Here is an 18,181-nt window from a genome sequence, read left to right as displayed (position 1 = left end):
AAAAAAAAGAAAGAAAAAAAAGTACGCTCTTTGGGGAGGAACCCAACATTTCCTTTCAGCATTTCTGTTATGGAATAATATCTGAGATTTCTATGTGAAATGCAGATACTGTAAAGGGAAACTAAGAATTTCGGTACCTATGACCAAATACCAGAAATGCAGGCAATAAAACCTTTTTGGGTGAGGCCGGGGACTTCACCCGAAGAGGGGCCTCATTTTCAGTGTAAATATTTTATAAAGTAGTGATAAAAATTTATAATAATAATAATAGTTTTTACGAGTGACGGAAAAATATGTGTTAAATACCAGATAAATGTATGGATGAATAAAACTTTCTAAAAACAAGTTTTACGGAGTTTTTCTAAAACAAATTGTTTTTATTATTAATTTATTTTTCAAGACAAAAAACAAAACATTTTTATCCTCTAAGTTTACATTTTTATCAAAGAATTATTATTCACAATACAAAAACCTATGTGGCATTTATATTTATATCATGTATGTGTGTACTAACAATTCATATTATGCTTTCAGATACTTCTGCAAATATAGTTTGGTTAGTTACATTTTGTATCTATTTAACTGTACTTCTTATTTCTTATCTTGGGTTTTCAAGGAATCTTATTCTTAAATTCCACTGTATGATTCTCTAAAGGATTCATTGTCACCTTGTTCATCTTGGATCTATCAATATTTTTACTAATTTGAATATATCCTCTTATGGTCTCCAGCATATGGGTCATTTACTACCCTTCCCTTTAGATATCAGTTAACTATTTCGAACATTTTCACCTGAGGATTTCATGGTGTACATGACATGTTATAATCTTATATTTCTGCTGTTATTTTCCTCAGTCACCATTGGATTTATTCATTGTTACAACTGGCAGGGCTGGCCCGAACAAAAGCGGGGCCCGGTGCAAAGTTGACTTGCGGGGCCTTGATACAAATTCGTACAACAAAATAATTTATTGCATTTTGATATTTATTACATTGCACAAATTGGTTTAGAAAGGATTACATGAATATGATAAATAATTAAATGATTTTAATAAACTTAACATTTCAATCACAAAAAAATCTTTAAAAAATCATATAAGAAAAATAATTGCTTCATATACTTATAAAATACAATTTGGTATGCGACTTAATCGAATAATATAATTTAGTTTTTTGGCTATTTCGGATTCGATAGATAAAATGGCTAAGGAGGTAAATTGTTCTTGACTAATGCTAGATCTCAAGTAATTTTTTATAATTTTCAATCTTGAGAAAGATCTTTCTGCAGATGCGACTGTAATTGATAAGGTTAATATAATTTTGATTTCATTAAATAAATCAATGCAATCAATATCGTCTTGCAAGGTAGCATTTAAGTCTTTGCAACATTTAAGAAAATCGTTTTCAGTCAGTTTTTGAATATTATCCGAATTATATAGAAAACCATATGATGTCTCGTGTTCGTGATAAATTTCGAATCTTTTCTTAAAAGAAATAATCGCACTATCGATTATGACTAGAAAATATTGAATTCTGAAATATTCTTCGCCCGATGAAATAGGCTGATCGGTTCCTTCATAACAAAATTGCTTTGTTTTTCGTCCAGTTCTTTGATTCTTAAACTCAGATATCACTGGTAATTCTTCAGCTATTTCCTTTGCAGTTATTAAAGAAGATTTGAATCCCGATTCACGATACTGTTCAAAAAATTTTAAAAGGCCTTTTAAATGTGAATTTGCAGTACCGATATCTATATTTGAATTATGAAATATCTCGCTCACAATATTTACTTCATTCAGTATGTCATACCAAATGACCAAACTTCATAAAAATTCAAATGAAGTAAGTTTATTTTCGATTGATTGGATTTCGTTTTCGTGTCACTGGGATGTTCATAAAGGTATTTCAAAGCTAGAGAAAATTGTGGTATCTCACAGATTTCCCACTTTCGAGGCGACATTCCCACCTCGTTGCTGACAGTGGTTTTGGAGTAAGATGTTTGACACGCTCTTTTAATATATTCCAGCGTATAGCAGAACTTGCAAAAATATTTTGTCAAGTCCCATAAAATGAATTTGCAAGAGAAGATGATTTTGAAATGTCTCCAAGAACTAAATTCAAATTATGACTTCAGCAGGGCATATACTGTGCTTTGGAATTCTTTTGCAGGATAAGTGCTTTGGTCAAACCAGTATTATTAACTTAAAATTTTCTCAGAAGAAAATTGAAGTCGACTTTTTGAGCAATTTCGAATTCACTCGATCTCTCGAAGGTAGAAAGCGAAAACGGGCCGAGAAAACCTAGTCGGTGGTATATATAGCCTTTAGAGTACGATAACTATGCAAACGCTGGCAACTTATAATCGTACGTCTGAGCGACTTGTAAGGAGAGATATTTGAAAGAAAATATATTTTTCCGTGTTCTTTGGAGAATTCTTGGCGGGCTTTCAGATAATATTAATAACATGATTATTGACATTTTATTTCTTATGTATATTAAAAAATATGGCCATTTTATGGCGATGTCGCTAGATTTTGCGACAGTATTAAAACAAAAAAAAAAAAAAAATGAAACCATTTTTATTTTACAAAATCAGTCAGCGGCGCGGGGCCTTCAGAAACGCGGGGCCTTGTGCGCTCGCACCGTTCGCACCCCCCTCCGGCCGGCTCTGACAACTGGAATTGTCTTTGGTTATACTCTAGTTGCATGCCAGTATCGAAAAAGAGATTAATTTGGATGGTGTAAGAAGGTCGGCAGAAGATGAAATAGCAACAGCATTTCAAATGGGAAAATTTGTAGTTGGAGTAGGAAGTGAACAGATAGAAGAATATAGTAAACAAAATGAATTGTATCAACCATGGAAGAAGCTTCGTCGGTACGTTTATTAAATTTGATAATTCTAAAGAAAGAATTCAACAATTATTTCTACGCTCCAAGAAATGAAGAAAGAATGAAACAGTAATACTTAATCAGAAATTTTCCAATTTTCCAAAAATTGTTTAAAAATCGTATTATTCGTGTTCTGTCTGATTTGAACTCTTTACATACAAACATTTTCATAAAATTTTATTTTTCTCCTTCATCTAAATTCGTATGTTACTGGACTGTGATTTTTCTCCCCTTAAATAATGGTTCTACCTATTTTAAAATTTCCATACGTAGAATATATGTCGCCTCTGTAGACTACAATTATTCCTAGTTCCAGGATATAGCAAGACTTGAAGGTCACAGTGGCGTGACGGCCTTACGACCGCGACAGTTTTCATTGGCTATTATGATTATTGGTTGCACGTGCTTTATTGACTTCGTTTCACTGATTTCATGGAAATATTGCAATAATTCAAAGAGAACACGTTTCAGTACCTCGAAGAGAAATGAAACGTATCACGCGAATTATGAATTTAACAAAGAATTTACAAGCTCGAAATGATCTACTACATTTTGATTGTAGTACAGCATAGGGGCAGCATGGGCTGAAAATTTGGAATTTTACTTGGCCTGGCTCGAAGACAGTCCGGTCCACGTCGAAGCAGGGTCGAAGCATGAAGACTAGGCCCGCCTAGTCGGTACAGGCTTGGCTATCGAGTGGTGTACTTTCCATACAAACTGCTAATTTCGTTAGCCCCCCCCCCCCATATCAGAGCTGTATTATGTGTTAATCAAGTGATTTATAACTCCCCCTGATGTTTGTTCTAAGAAGTCAACAATTCCTACTCTCACTTTTTTAAGCGAACTAAATTTAAGGTATAAGTGAAACGAATATTGACTCATCCCACGTTCGTGCTAAAGATTTAACAGACACTAAATTACAAAAATAATAGAAAATAACAGCACTATCTTAGATCAAAATTGGTATTCATCAATTTACGGAATTTTGTAGAATAATTCCACTTACCATTACCTCTGCGTCAGCTTGTCTGACGTTTCTACATTTTAAGGTGCTATAAGTTTTCAGTATTTATAACTAATTTCAGTATTTATAATTCTAAACGGTGGGATTTTTAACTCCTTATCTCTACAGCACACCATGGGCCTTCTTTGCTGCCAAGTCTACCCTGCTCGAAAGATAGACAGGCATCATGTCGAGACTGTATTGTAACTTTGAAATCCCTTTCTTAATGTGCATTTTTTTAAAATTCAACTCCAATAAGTATGTATGTTATTTTTGGGATGCTATTTCTCAAGTGTAAAACTTTGCATTCTGCTGCATTAAAACATAGCACTTTTCTAACTATTGCTAACGTTGTCCTGAAGAAGCTCTGCTTAACGCTGATCATTAACTACTTAACCCCAGGGACTCGCATCTGGTGAGTATGGGCTTGGCACACCCAGTGCCTTAGCTGGATATCACCATTCTTCTCTTTCTTGGTGGTTCCTTCTACTTCTGACATACTCTCTCTTTCTCTCTCTATGTTTCTCTGGGTAACAGAATATTTTTGGCTAGTGCAGCATAAGCCTCAGGCTTCCTTGGGTAATAATAATTAATAATAATACTCTTGCTTATCTTGACTTCTTCCGTAAATTGTGATATCACGCCCTCTATCTTCTAGCTGCTGTAATTTAGGAAATCAAAAAAACCAGTGGTCACAGTCGTGCTTGGGAAACACCACTGATTATACACTGCTCGACAAAATTAACAGACAATGTTTTTCATGAATATTTTATTGCGAACAGTGTCGCCGAAGACCAATATTTGATATAATAAACATTATATCAAATTAATGTGTTCCGCAGTGTCGTCTCGTAGCTATGGAAGCAGCCTCCAGAGTCAGGAACCATTACAAAAAGAGCTGGCCAAGGTCACCCGAGGGCTACGTCAACCAGAACAGACGGCTCTCTGGCTCAAACAGCAAGACGGAACCCTTAGATGTCCTGTTGTAAAGTGTCTCTTGAGGTTTCTGTGGCCACAGGTGAAAACATTTCCAACCAGACTGTGTTAAGAAGGCTCAATTCAACTGGACTCTATGCACGGTAGCCAGTGGTTTGTATCCCATTAACCTCAAACCACCGGAGCTCGTAGAAACTGGTGCCATGAACAGGTGACTTGAAGCCCCGACTAATGGGGCAAGTTCTGTTCTCTGAAGTCCCGTTTTAGCCTACAAACAGATTCTATACGTTATTTCATCTGGAAATAACGAGGAATGCGGCAATATCTCTCTCTCCGACGTCTGAGAAAGGACACTTATAGTAGTGGCGGTGTTCCTCTGTGGGCCGAATAACGGTCAACGGCCGCACCCCTTTTCATTTTTTTGATAGGGGTATTGTAACTGCGCAGAGGTACCGAGAACAGATCCTCGAACCATAAGTGCGACTTTTTAGGAGTGCGGTTGGCCCAGATTTTCTCTTCATGCACGACAATGTCACTGCGCATAGAGCTCAAGCGGTGAAGGAATATCTTGAAACTGAAGAAATCCAACGAATGCGTGTCCAGCAAGATCACCAGACTTAAATCCGATCGAACGTGTGTTGCAAGCCGAGAGCCAACTCCTCGGTCACTTGGTGAGCTAATGTCTGCTGGTGGAAGAATGGGATTTGTTGCGACAGAATCTAATAGACACCCTTATATCAAGCATGGTTTAACGCTGTCGGGTCTGTTTAGCCGTTTGAACGAATCATACGCCGTACCGATATCATGTGATCATATTTTTGAGCAACTTGTAATTTCCAAATGGTCACATTCTGTAATGTGACTTTTTTGGTAATTCTTATACAACCCCTATAAATGTCCCTGTTCGAAGTATCTCGTCTCCTCATTTCATCGCTATTCTATGGTACATCACCATACCAATTGTTCCGCTTCATCGCAAGCTGCACGAGTTACATGATTTTAACGCAGCAGAACTTTCGGGAACCACTTTACATATCTACTGCCTCATGTTAAATAATCAATAATCACCACCCTCTCCATACCGGTTAGAAAATGCCAGAGTCGGGATCCCTTCAATGACCCGAAGAATTTTTATGGGCTTTTTTAAATATCATTATTGCAGGCAGTGATTGGTTACATGATTGCCTCATGCAATAATATCCACAACAGCGACAATGCTAGGGGTTTAAAAATAACTAATACAAATTATATTAAGACATAAAACGTATAATTACATATTTTACATATAAAATTAATATTAACATGTGAAATGAAGACACATGAAAAGCGATGAAAAGACGATGGCAGTCACTCGGTCGAAGACGAAAGCTGGTCCCTGATGATGTCTTCTGTACGATTTGTCCTCTATGAACTTTTTGTAGTCCACATCAATCTCCTGGACGTTGTGGAGCATCTCCATGGGCAGGAATCTATCCCCCTATTCTGAGCCTCCACGCCACAGATTGCAGAGAGGGAGGGCTCTTAAGGGTTTTTGGGGGGGATCCTCCAATTGGACATCTGCCAAAAAATTTGCGTATTGGACTTCCCCCGCTATCATTTTAATTGACACAAGCAAGCGGAGGGCAAATGTCCGTTTGGAGACTTCTGTAATTTAGAAGTTGGGTGATATCTGAAGTATGTGTGAGTGGTGGCAGTTTATGCTTGAAGAGGACCCACCGAAGAAGCCAGTACTCATCAGATGCAATGGTTTTTAGCGTGGTTTTCGTTGCCGACGTCCAGATTTCTGATCCGTAGGTGATGACTGGCTGCAGAAACTGGTATATGTATTGGAGCGTGTACTCAGGCTCTGTGGCATGAAGGAGGTGTTGTTTGGCAAGCCATCTTGTTGTGAATGTCTGCAACATGGTGTTTGAAACTGAGTTTAGGGTCGAATATAACCCCGAGATCTTTGTGCTTGATGACTGGGGTGATGAGGGTTCCGTGGATTTCCAGGTTTAGTTGCGTTGGGTTTGATTTGAGGGAAAATACCATTTGTGCAGATTTTTTTAGATTTATTTTCACAGTATTGCTGAGCTAGTCGGTCACATGCGAAGGTTGAAGGTTATTTCCTCCCGAAAACTCAAGCAAGAATAGACCACAGAATACACGCAATTTACAGACACAATACACTGTCGCTTCATAGCTTTAATTATGAAGCGACAGTGTATTAAAACACACAAACACACTCTCTAACTCACTCACTCACAAAGCTGTTAGGAATAGGTGTATAGCTCATCGCTATGTACCATTCCCGAAGAGCTATAGAGCTTTCTGTCGTCTCCATCATTTTTTCACATTTGGGCTGAAACTTTTCCATTTTCCTCAATAGAAAAGTTGTTCCCCCTTCCATCATTTAGTCATAAACGTCTTCAGTGTACTTATGCAATGAACGTAAACAATTTGATGTGAACAAAAAAATAAAAAATAATAATAACACAACGGTAGCAATGGGAAGGGCAGAGGCACAAACTAGCCTGTACGCTAAGGATCAAGACAGTTCAACACAGCTAAAGGCACATACTGAAGATATAACATCGCATACAACCACTACTGTTGTTGTTTACGGGTTTTAAGACACAAGGGCATCAAAGGCCAAGATGTGTCTTTTTAGGTTTGTTAATATAAATCATATTTTGTTAGATTAGTTTATAAAATCAGATTTCCCGAAAGAAATTAACATTTCGTCTAGATCAGTGCTTCTCAAACTTTTTTGGATCACCGCCCCCCTTGGTTGGATCACCTCCCCCTAAAAAACAAAAGCCCTCGCCAGGGCCTTTTTTAGCCCACCAATATAAAGTGAAAACTAAATAACTGAAATGAATATTTGTCTGTTTGCCTCCAAAAACCTAAATGCAGCCCTGTATGTGTGTGAATTATAAAGAAAAACTATTTACTGCACTTTATTCCTTCTTCGTAAAAAATTACAACTACATAAATAAAGTCAGTATATTCACTTAAATTAAGTCATAAAAATTAAAGTTAATTACATAAATAAGTCATGATATTAATGGAAATAATTAATTATATTTTAATATTTAATGTGATGGATGAGCTTGGTGGAGATTTATTAGCTTATCAATATTAGGTTTAATATCTGTAAGTAGAAGTCGTAAATCGCCACGTTTAACAACATGCAGACAATTTCTTTGTTTTGTCAGCAATTGAGATACAGCACTGAAACCAGTTTCGACTAGATATGATGTTGGAAAGAAATAAGTAATTTTTTTACAATTCCACACAATGCAGGATAATGGTCAGGGATTTTCTTTTGTAACCAAAATTCCTGATATGAATTTTGAAATTTTGGCTTCAGTTCAACTTCATTTTGTAACTTAATCAATTCTTCTTCTACAAAACGTTCACCATCATCATTATTTAAAAAAGGATTTATAACCCAATCTGTAATTTTCAAATTAAGGAGATCTTCGAACCTTTCCTGCATTTCTGTGCAACATTTCTAGATGATTACAAAAAGTTTGTAGAGTTTCATCAGCTCTTTTTTCTTTTTTCTTTTTTCTCTATTTCCAACAGATTTGGAAATTGATACAATTCACGTCGTCCTACGTTGCGCATAAAAAGCTTTAATTTTGAAATAAATGCTGAAATTTGAGGTTTCGCCTTAATAAGAGTTACATATTATTATTATTATTATTATTAGCCATATGGTGCAAGGAAGCTTGAGGCTTATGCTGCACTAGCCAAAAAAAAAAAAAAATAAATAAATAAAAAAAAAAATTCCCGAGTTTCCCTGAGAGAGAGAGAGAGAGAGAGAGAAGTAGAAGGGAATCACCAATCTTGTCCTTGTAAATGTAAGTTCATTGAGTTGAATCTAGTAAATAAATCTGCAAGATAAGCAATATCAGTTTTCATTTTCTTGAGGTCATTACTAAGGTCGTTGTTCCTATCTTCAAAAAACTCGACAACAGTATCAAAGAGTTCATAAAATCTGTTGAGACAGTTGCCTTTTGACAGCCACCAAACCTTGGAGTAAAGCAGCAATCGTTCAAAATCTTCACTGTTTTGATCACAAAGCTTTCGAAATATACGATCATTCAAAGAATGTGCTTTAATTTTGTTTATAGCAGTAATAATAGTTTGTAGAGAATTGTGCAGTTGATCATCAAGTTTTTTCGCAACTAAATGCTGACGGTGAATGACACAATGAACAGTAATGATATTTGGCACAGCATTTTTTAAATAAGCCATAAAACCCTTGTAACAGCCACTCATTGATGGTGCTCCATCGCCCCCTGTCGCCCCCTTTCATGCCTAACGCCCCCATGGATAATTCAAACGCCCCCCAGGGGGCGATATCGCCCGCTTTGAGAAGCACTGGTCTAGATTGTTTGTTTGTTTGTTATTTGGTTTTTAGGAGCATTAGCAACTAAGGTCATATTGATCCGGGATATGCGGTGGTCATTCCTGACCTTTCCACATCCTCCGTATTTGGTGGTCACGGGCTCGAACCCCGGTCTAATCAATAAGCGTGTGCACTGCTGCTCCTTCCCACCTGGCTACGGAGGCGCCCCTTTCGTCTAGATTTGCAGAGTTAACTAATATCTATTGAAGGGTAAGTGGATACTGATTATTGCATAAACTCTGGAACAGAGGGCATACGAAAAGAATGTGTCTTACTGAAAGCCGAACTTGCCATTGAACTCAGAAAGTGGGGGGGGGGGATTTTCATTAGCTAACAGACGATGATGCGTAAGATGTGTGCGGCCAATTGGCAGTCTGGCAAGCATTAAGTCTCTGCTACTTTACTGGTGCTGGAACCCCATATTTGTGGATTAGGTTTTATTTCCTGTAATTTATTGTTGGTTTTATTTCCTGTAATTTACTGTTGGTTTGATTTCTCCATATCTGGAACCATTCGTATTCACGTGCTCTACTAATAATTGGTATAAAATGATAGACAAGGTCCAGACAATAAACAGCCAAAACCATAAGCGACAGAAATCCTGGTTCCTTTTAACTGAAACGCTATATATACAATGCAGAATGTAATGACAATAGAAATGGCATACTTAAGCTTAAAAAAAAATCATATCTGTTCAATTTGGCTCCCATTTTAGCCTTCACAAAATTTTACTCTCTTAGGCACAGGGCAATACACAAAAAGACAATTCCCCAGAAATGGTTTCATATTATCTAACCTTTACTTGCTGAAACTCCAGCAGAGAGCCCTCGAGGCCAGCACAGTACGTATATGTGTGGTGGAAAGGTGGAAAAGTCCCATTTCCAATCCTGTTAAGAAACTGTTAATAAATGTTAAGAAAGTAATAAACACAGTGATGGAGATTAATAGTTCCATTTGGACAAATCAGTCTACGTCAGTCTTCAAAACAGTGGCAACGATATCTGGGCTTGTAACACTACTCATGACGAAAAACCGTTCAGCACATTGAGTCTGCTATGTGGGTCGTCCTCATTCAAACTCTGTAGCAACATTATTATTATTAGCCATATGGTGCAAGGAAGCATGAGGCTTTTTGCTGCACCAGCCAAATTGAGTTACCCTAAGATAAGAGAGAGAGAGAGAGAGAGAGACCACATATGAACATCGGACGATAAATCTTGTATTTATGTTCCTTTATGATTCTATTTAAGCTTTCTAGGTATTTTTAGTTCCAAACTAGCAGGTGTCTTTTGAGATACAAGGCCTTCCAGGTTTTGGTAGATTGCGCACTGTTCTCACATCATCAATATTCTTTATAATCTGCTTTATAGTCATCATTGTGAGCGGGTTATGTCCAAAAAACTTCTTAAAGTGGTGTGTAACTTCAGCATTTTCATATTTGGCATCCGCTTTGCGATTTCAATTATTTCCATCATTGTAAGGCTTATGGTACTTTTCCTATGTTACAATTATTCTGAAATAAAAATAAAAAAAATCATAAAAATTTTTTCAAATACTGCTACCTTCTTACCTCTACTCTGCCAGAGTCGGTCCTTGAGGTTGCCACAGACATTCTCTCAGATATGCCAGACAAGCTGTACTTCCTACCTGGGAGTCTAAAACGCAGATGGAACTGATATTCGGGTGACACTCAAGTCAAGTGGACCCAATTTCAGCGAAGTCCGGGAGGTCTGTAACAGCTAAATCCTCTGCTTGCACCTTCGCCATGGTGGGACTGTTAGTAATCCTGGGTCCATGCACAAGCACACGGTGGGTGACCACCCAGGTGTGAACCAGCGTAAGCAGGGGTCGACGTGTTGGCGCCCACACCACATGGAGGAATGCCGCCCCTCTGTGTTATCAGGCAGTACTAGGAGGTAGATGATTCTCATCAACCGGTGCAATCCCACCACTTTGCTTATTGGAGGCTTGAAGTGGTGGAACCCATGTCTCTAGAGTTAGTCTCTAGAGCTAAGTTCCGGTCAACCCTTCCCCATCTCTTCCATCATGCAGTATGATTGATGACTTTTGAGGTTATGATGAACATCGTGGTGAGATCCAATATTCCTTACATTTCGAGGGTACAGCTCAAAAACGGTGTTCGCAGGCCGGCCGCTAGTTAGTACACCGGACTGAACCTATTGGTAACTCTCTAGGAGGCTTCCGGATCAGCTAGTGTATAATCTTGCTACCTCTGCTCCGCCAAATAGTGACTGGAGGAAGTCCGAGTAGTGTGTTTGCGGGGGGCATTGTAGAGGCCACGTTATGCTTGTTTTTTGTTTTGATTGTTATTTGGTTTTTAGGAGCATTAGCAACTAAGGCCATATGCTCCGCGGATATGCGGTGGTCATTCCCTGACCTTTCCGCATCCTCCGTATTTGGTGGGCACGGGCTCGAACCCCGGTCTAATCAAGAAGCGTGAGCTACGCACTGCTGCTCTTGCCCACCTGGCTACGGAGGCGCCGCCACGTTATGCCAAGGTATTCTTACCATGTGTACGCCATATCCAAAAATTTCATTACTTCATACAGCATGTCCCACCAACTTTTTCTCACCATTGAATACACCATGAATTGTCAAACTAATAGAGCAAGCTTATCTGCGAAAAGATCAAACCTCCCAAACACTTCCTAATTCATTTCACAAATATACGTGGTCTCAATTCTAATCTCAACGATGCCCATTTCCACTCGCAGTCTGCCAAACCCCATGTACTTTTTCTGACAGAATCTCAGTTATCGGTTGATACAACTACTACTCATCTCAGTTGTCCAAATTATTTGCTGTATGATTCCTTTTGCCTCAAAGGTGGTACTTGTGCATATGTCCCTTCTGATATTCCCTGTCAGAGACTTGGCAATTTAGAATCTCCTCTCTTTGATTTTCTCTGGCTTAAAATCTCTCTACCTCATTGTATAAAATTCATCTGTTGTCTCTACCGTTCTCCCAACTCCACTAATCACTTGGAGCTCTTTGACTTCCTCTCTTTGCAACTTCACTTTCTCCAGTCCAACTTTCCTAACAGTGAGGGAATTTTCCTTGGTGATTTTAATGGTCCCAATTCCAGCCGGCTTCCGTTTTCTATTCACACCAAGCCAGCTGGTCGAGATGCTGAGGCTTTTGCAATTACTAATGACCTTGCACAGATTGTTCATTTACTTACAAGAATACCGGACAATCCTAATCATACAGCCAACACGCTTGATCTTTTTCTCACAAACAACCCTTCTAAGTACACAGTCGAAGTGATAGGTCCTTTAGGCACTTCAGATCACAACTTGGTGATTGTCTCTTCTCCAATGGAGCCTTTATCTCATGGTTATTCCCAACCTCGTGTTGTTTGGCATTACAAGAATGCAAAATGGGATGACTGCGAGATTTCTTTTCTTTTTTTCCTTGGTCGGATTACTGTTTCAAAACTTCTGATGTCAACGTTTGCTCAGATCGTGTCAGTGAAATTATTCTTGCAGGAATGGAATCCTTTATCCCACACTCCACTTTAAAATTTCGTCCTTTATCTAAACCTTGGTTTTCCAATAAATCTGCTAAGGCTGTTCAAGAGAAGAACGTTGCATATCGTAATTGGCTTGTTTCTAATTCTTCAGTTTCACTTTCTGCCTACACCAAAGCTCGCAACAATTGTAAAGCAGTCATTAATCAATCCAAAGTAGAGATTGAACAGGCTAAGAGTAGAAAACTTGCTTCTTGCCCTAATGATAGCCGAGCATTCTGGTCTCTTGCCAAAGCTATTGGCCGCAACTTTTGCCCATCTCTGCTCCCAGCTCTGTCCAAACCAGATGATTCTGTTTTCACTTCAGCCAAGGATAAAGCTGACCTGCTAGCATCCCATTTTTGTTCCAACTCCTGTATCAATGATCTTGATAAAACTCCTCCCACCATTCCCAACACGCTCCATTCAATACCTCCTGTGGTCTTCCGCAAAAAGGATGTCAGAAGCATTTTGACGAATCTTGATGCTGAGAAAGCTCCAGGTCCCGATGGTATTTCTCCGCTTGTTCTCAAAACCTGTGCTCCTGAACTTACTCCTGTTCTATGTCGCCTTTCTTTCGTTTTCTTATTCCAAAGGTGTTTTTCCTTCTGCTTGGAAATTTGTTCATATCCAGCCAGTTCCCGAAAAGGGTGACAAATCCCTCCCATCCAATTATCGTCCCATTGTAATTACTTCTACTCTTTCTAAAGTAATGGCGAAATCAATTAACCGCCAAATCTCAAACTATCTAGAAACCTTCCGTCTGATCAACGATCGCCAGTATGGATTCCGTCAGTGTCGATCCACTGGTGGTATTCTGGCTTATGTTAGCCATTCATGAACTAATTCAATGGAAAGGTTCGGTGAAACACAAGTAGTTGCTCTTGACATCTCAAAGTCTTTCGATCGTGTTTGGCATAAAGGTCTTTTAAACAAGCTTCCATCTTATGGTCTGCCAACTGTTTTTAGTAATTGTCTTCTGACTACTGCACTAATGCCAGTATCCCACCCCCCCCAAGGTTCAGTATTTCCCCCACTCTTTTCCTCTTGTATATTAATGACCTTCTTACATTGACTGGAAATCCTATCCATAGTTTTGCCGATGATAGCACATTGCATTCCACTTTCCATTTTGAGAAACCTTGTCCTGCTCAATCAGCTTCAACTTCTCGAAAATCTGCTACCAATTCCTTAAATGCCGATCTTCAGGTAATTCTCCAGTGGGGCAAAGACAACTTAATTGATTTCAACCCTTCTAAAACTCGGTCTTCTCTTATATCTCGCAAAAAGGATTCTTCTGCTCCTATGGTTATCTTTGGTGACACTCCTATTTCTAGGTAAAATTATATATCTCTTTTGGGGATTACCCTGACTTCTAATCTCTCTTGGCACAAGCACATTACAAATATTGCTGCCTCTGCATCTAAAAAACTTGGTTTTCTCTTTCGCTCTCGGCGTTACTTTTCTTCCAAACAGCTGTTCACTCTGTATAAATCGCAAATCCACCCTACCATGGAATATTGTTCCCACATCTGGGGTGGTGCTCCCAAAACCTCTCTCAGGCTTCTTGATTCCATTCAGAAGAGGGCAGTTAGGTTAATTAATGATTTACTTGTTAACAGGAGAGATTGCTTCTACAGGGATGGGATACACTTAAATAGAAAGAGTGCAAGAATATTTGCTGATGCTATCGAGGCAGTGTTAGGTGGGTCGGAAAACTGCTAGTTGGGGGGGGATACAAGGACTAATAGATTAACAGTAGCCACTGGCAGAGGTGGAAGTGATTCTTGCACTGCTTCTATTCAAATGAGCAGAAGTCTGAAAAACAAGATGCAGGATATTTCAGAGACTGCTGGTAGTCATTGCTTTACAAGTAAACACATGGGTTGTGTTAGGGTAGCTAAGAATAGAAACAGGTGCATGTATACCTGCGTGTACACCAATGCTAGGAGTTTGGTAAATAAATTTGATGAATTTGAGGTATTGCTCAAAACATCAAAGGCAGATATTGTTGGGATATCAGAGACGTGGTGTCACACAGATATAAGTAATGCGGAACTGGAATTTGGGGAATACAATGTGTACAGAAAGGATAGACAGGACAGGAGGGGAGGAGGGGTCATGCTATTAATTAAGAAACACATAAAGTCCAAGGAAGTGAAGCCAGTCGACATCGATGGACAGGGCAGTGTCGAGTCAGTTTGGTGTGACATAAGCATAAGGAAATCAAAATTGAGAGTAGGAGTGTGCTATAGGCCTAATGACTCTGATGAGTATAATAATATATAGTACAGGGAAATAGAGTGGGCCAGTAAATCAGAGAGTCTTATAATGGGGGATTTTAATTTCCCAGATATTGACTGGAATTTGTGGGTTGGTCACTCGCACACTAGCAAGGCTTTTGTGGATTTATTGGATGATTGTTTTCTACATCAGCATGTTCGTGAGGCAACAAGAGGGAGCAATACTCTTGATCTGATTATCAGTAGTGATTCTTCATGCATTAAGAACCTGCAGATAAATGAACCACTAGGTGGCAGTGATCACAGTGTGTTGAAGTGGGATTTACTCAAGGAGGTAACTACCATCAGAGGTAAAGGGAAGGGTTTTTGTTTTCGTAAAGGCGACTACGATGGTCTGAGACAGTATTTAAATTCTATACAGTGGGACCAACTGATGATGTTACCAACAGCAAACTCAAAATGGGAAGCATTCAAGGAACTAATCTTGGAGGCTACCAGGCTTTACATACCAACTAAGAAATATTGTTCAAGGTTTAGGCCTAAATGGTTGTCAGATGAACTAATGAGACATGTGGCAGAGAAGAAAAATGCATGGGATACATACAAATTAATGGGTGACATGGAAGCCTATGATAGATATAAGTTGGTCTGTAACCAAGTCACAAAGGAGATTAGGCAGGCAAAGGCAGACTACGAAAAATCCTTGGCAAAGGATGCAATGAAAAACAGAAAAGAGTTCTTTACATACTTGAACTCGAGAAGGAAAGGGATGAATCAGATTGGTCCACTGGATATTGATGGTTCAACAGTTGAAAACAATCTAAACGAGTATTTTGCATCTACATTCACGCATGAGGAGTTATTCAGGAAGGAGAATGATGTAGGTAAAGTAAACATTGGCAGTGAGCTGGATGATTTTGTAATAACTGAGAGGAAAGTGGAGGAGAGATTGTTGAGGATAAACATAAAAAAGGCACCTGGGGTGGATGGGATCTATCCAGTTATATTAAAGGAGGCAGCAAAGGAAGTATGCAAACCCCTAGCCATAATTATGAGAGCTTCTTTGGACTCAGGGGAGGTACCCATAGACTGGAAATGTGCAAATGTGACCCCAATTCACAAAGGAGGATCAAAGGCTGACACAAGTAATTATAGACCTGTGAGCTTAACTTCTGTTCCAGGAAAATTAATGGAGGCACTGGTTAAAGAAGCACTGCAGGATCATTTAGACAAGACTTCAGTTATAGCTCAGACGCAGCATGGTTTGTTAAGGGCAGGTCTTGCCTGACCAATTTGATTGGATACTATGATGTAGTCACAAAAGAACTGGATGCAGGGAATAACTTTGATATTATATATTTGGATCTCAGAAAGGCTTTTGATACTGTTGCACATGGAAGACTGCTGCACAAATTGGAGCAGTGTGGCATTGGAGGCAAATTGCTGCTATGGATAAGGGGATGGTTGAGTGGCAGAAGACAGAGAGTGGTAATCAATGGACACTGCTCAACGTGGACTAATGTTATTAGTGGAGTTCCTCAAGGTTCAGTGTTGGGTCCATTGTTGTTTTCGGTGTTTATGAATGATATTGATGATGGGATATCAAGTTTAATGTCTAAGTTTGCAGATGATACAAATTGGCAGGGTCGTTAAGGACACTACTGACGCTATGCTGCTGCAACAGGATCTGGAAAGGTTGAACAGATGGGCTGAGAGGTGGCAAATGAAGTTTAACATTGACAAATGTAAAGTACTACATATGGGAAACAGTAACCCCCGAGCAATGTATCAACTCTGCGGTACTACACTGACAGTGGTGGAGAATGAAAAGGACCTGGGGGTAATTGTGCAGGCAGACATGAAGTTCTCTGAGCAGTGCAGACGAGCTGCAAGAGTAGCTCATGGTGTCTTGTCAATGATATACAGGAATTTTTCTAGCAGGGATAAGGAGGTGATTATTCCCTTGTATAAGGCAATGGTTAGGCCACATCTTGAGTACTGTATACAGGTCTGGAGGCCTCATTTCAAGAAGGATGTAGAGCTGCTGGAACGGGTACAGAGAAGGGCAACAAGATTAGTAAATGGAACAAAGGGTTGCTCTTACGAAGAAAGGCTTAAATTTTGCAAATTACAGAGTCTGGAGACTAGGCACCGGCGAGGTGATCTGATAGAGGTGTATAAGGCTTTGAATGGTTTGAGCATGCTCAATGCCAATGGGATTCTTCATCTTTCTCAGAATAATCACCTCAGAGGGCATAAATTCAAATTGAGGAAGGACGGATGTCGGATAGATGTGCGGAAATTTGCCTTTGGCCAGCGGGTGGTTGGTTGGTGGAACCGACTTCCATCACTTGTTGTTGAAGTTGATAGCCTAAACAAATTTAAAGCTCAACTGGACAGGTATTTCGAACGGACGGAGGGGTGAAATGGGAGAGGGGTTTTTTTTTTTTTTTTTTGGCTGATGCTGAATAAGCTTGCTTTCTTGCATCATATGCCTCTACTAATGCTAATGCTAATGCTAATGCTATCTCTAACAGAGTCTCTTGTCTCATAGACGTACTGTTTCTGCTGCATGCCTCTTCTACAGATACTTCCATGGACACCGTTCTTCTGAACTGACTTCTATAATTCTCTTTCAAAACAGTTCGAACACGTGCAGCCACCTGCCAACATCCATTTACTGTCCAACTTCAAACTCATAGAACCAACTTTTCATCTTCCTCGTTTATTCATTCAACTGCCGTTTTCTGGAACAACCTTCCTTCATACGTATTTCCTGAAAATTACAGTCTACAGAAGTTCAAGTCCAATGTCAACAAATATCTTCTTTCGTCTTCTCAACCCCCAACCCAAGCACGGTACTAAGTACTATAGGTTCTAATACCTCTCGTGTTTGGGGTTTACATAAAAAAAACAATAATAATAATAACTTATATATTTTAATCGGCTGTTATTCAAAATAGTTTCCTTACTTACCTGTTCTTTATTTGGCGAAAAATATGTAACACACAGAGTAGTTGCAAAAAAAAAAAAAAAAAAAAAAACATGCTGCTAATTCAAAAATCTAAGAAATAACAAGCAGTTGTGCCCTGCATGACAGCTTCAACTTTCTATCAACTTCCGTTGTCGAGTGGAATATTGCTCTACAAAGCAGCTGCTAGAGTCAGTTTGTAAGAATACCC

Source organism: Mastigoproctus giganteus, chromosome 2 (genome assembly GCF_048544385.1).
Source record: "Mastigoproctus giganteus isolate SK-2022 chromosome 2, ASM4854438v1, whole genome shotgun sequence".
Taxonomy (NCBI): Eukaryota; Metazoa; Arthropoda; class Arachnida; order Uropygi; family Thelyphonidae; genus Mastigoproctus; species Mastigoproctus giganteus.
This window is presented reverse-complemented; position numbering follows the sequence as displayed.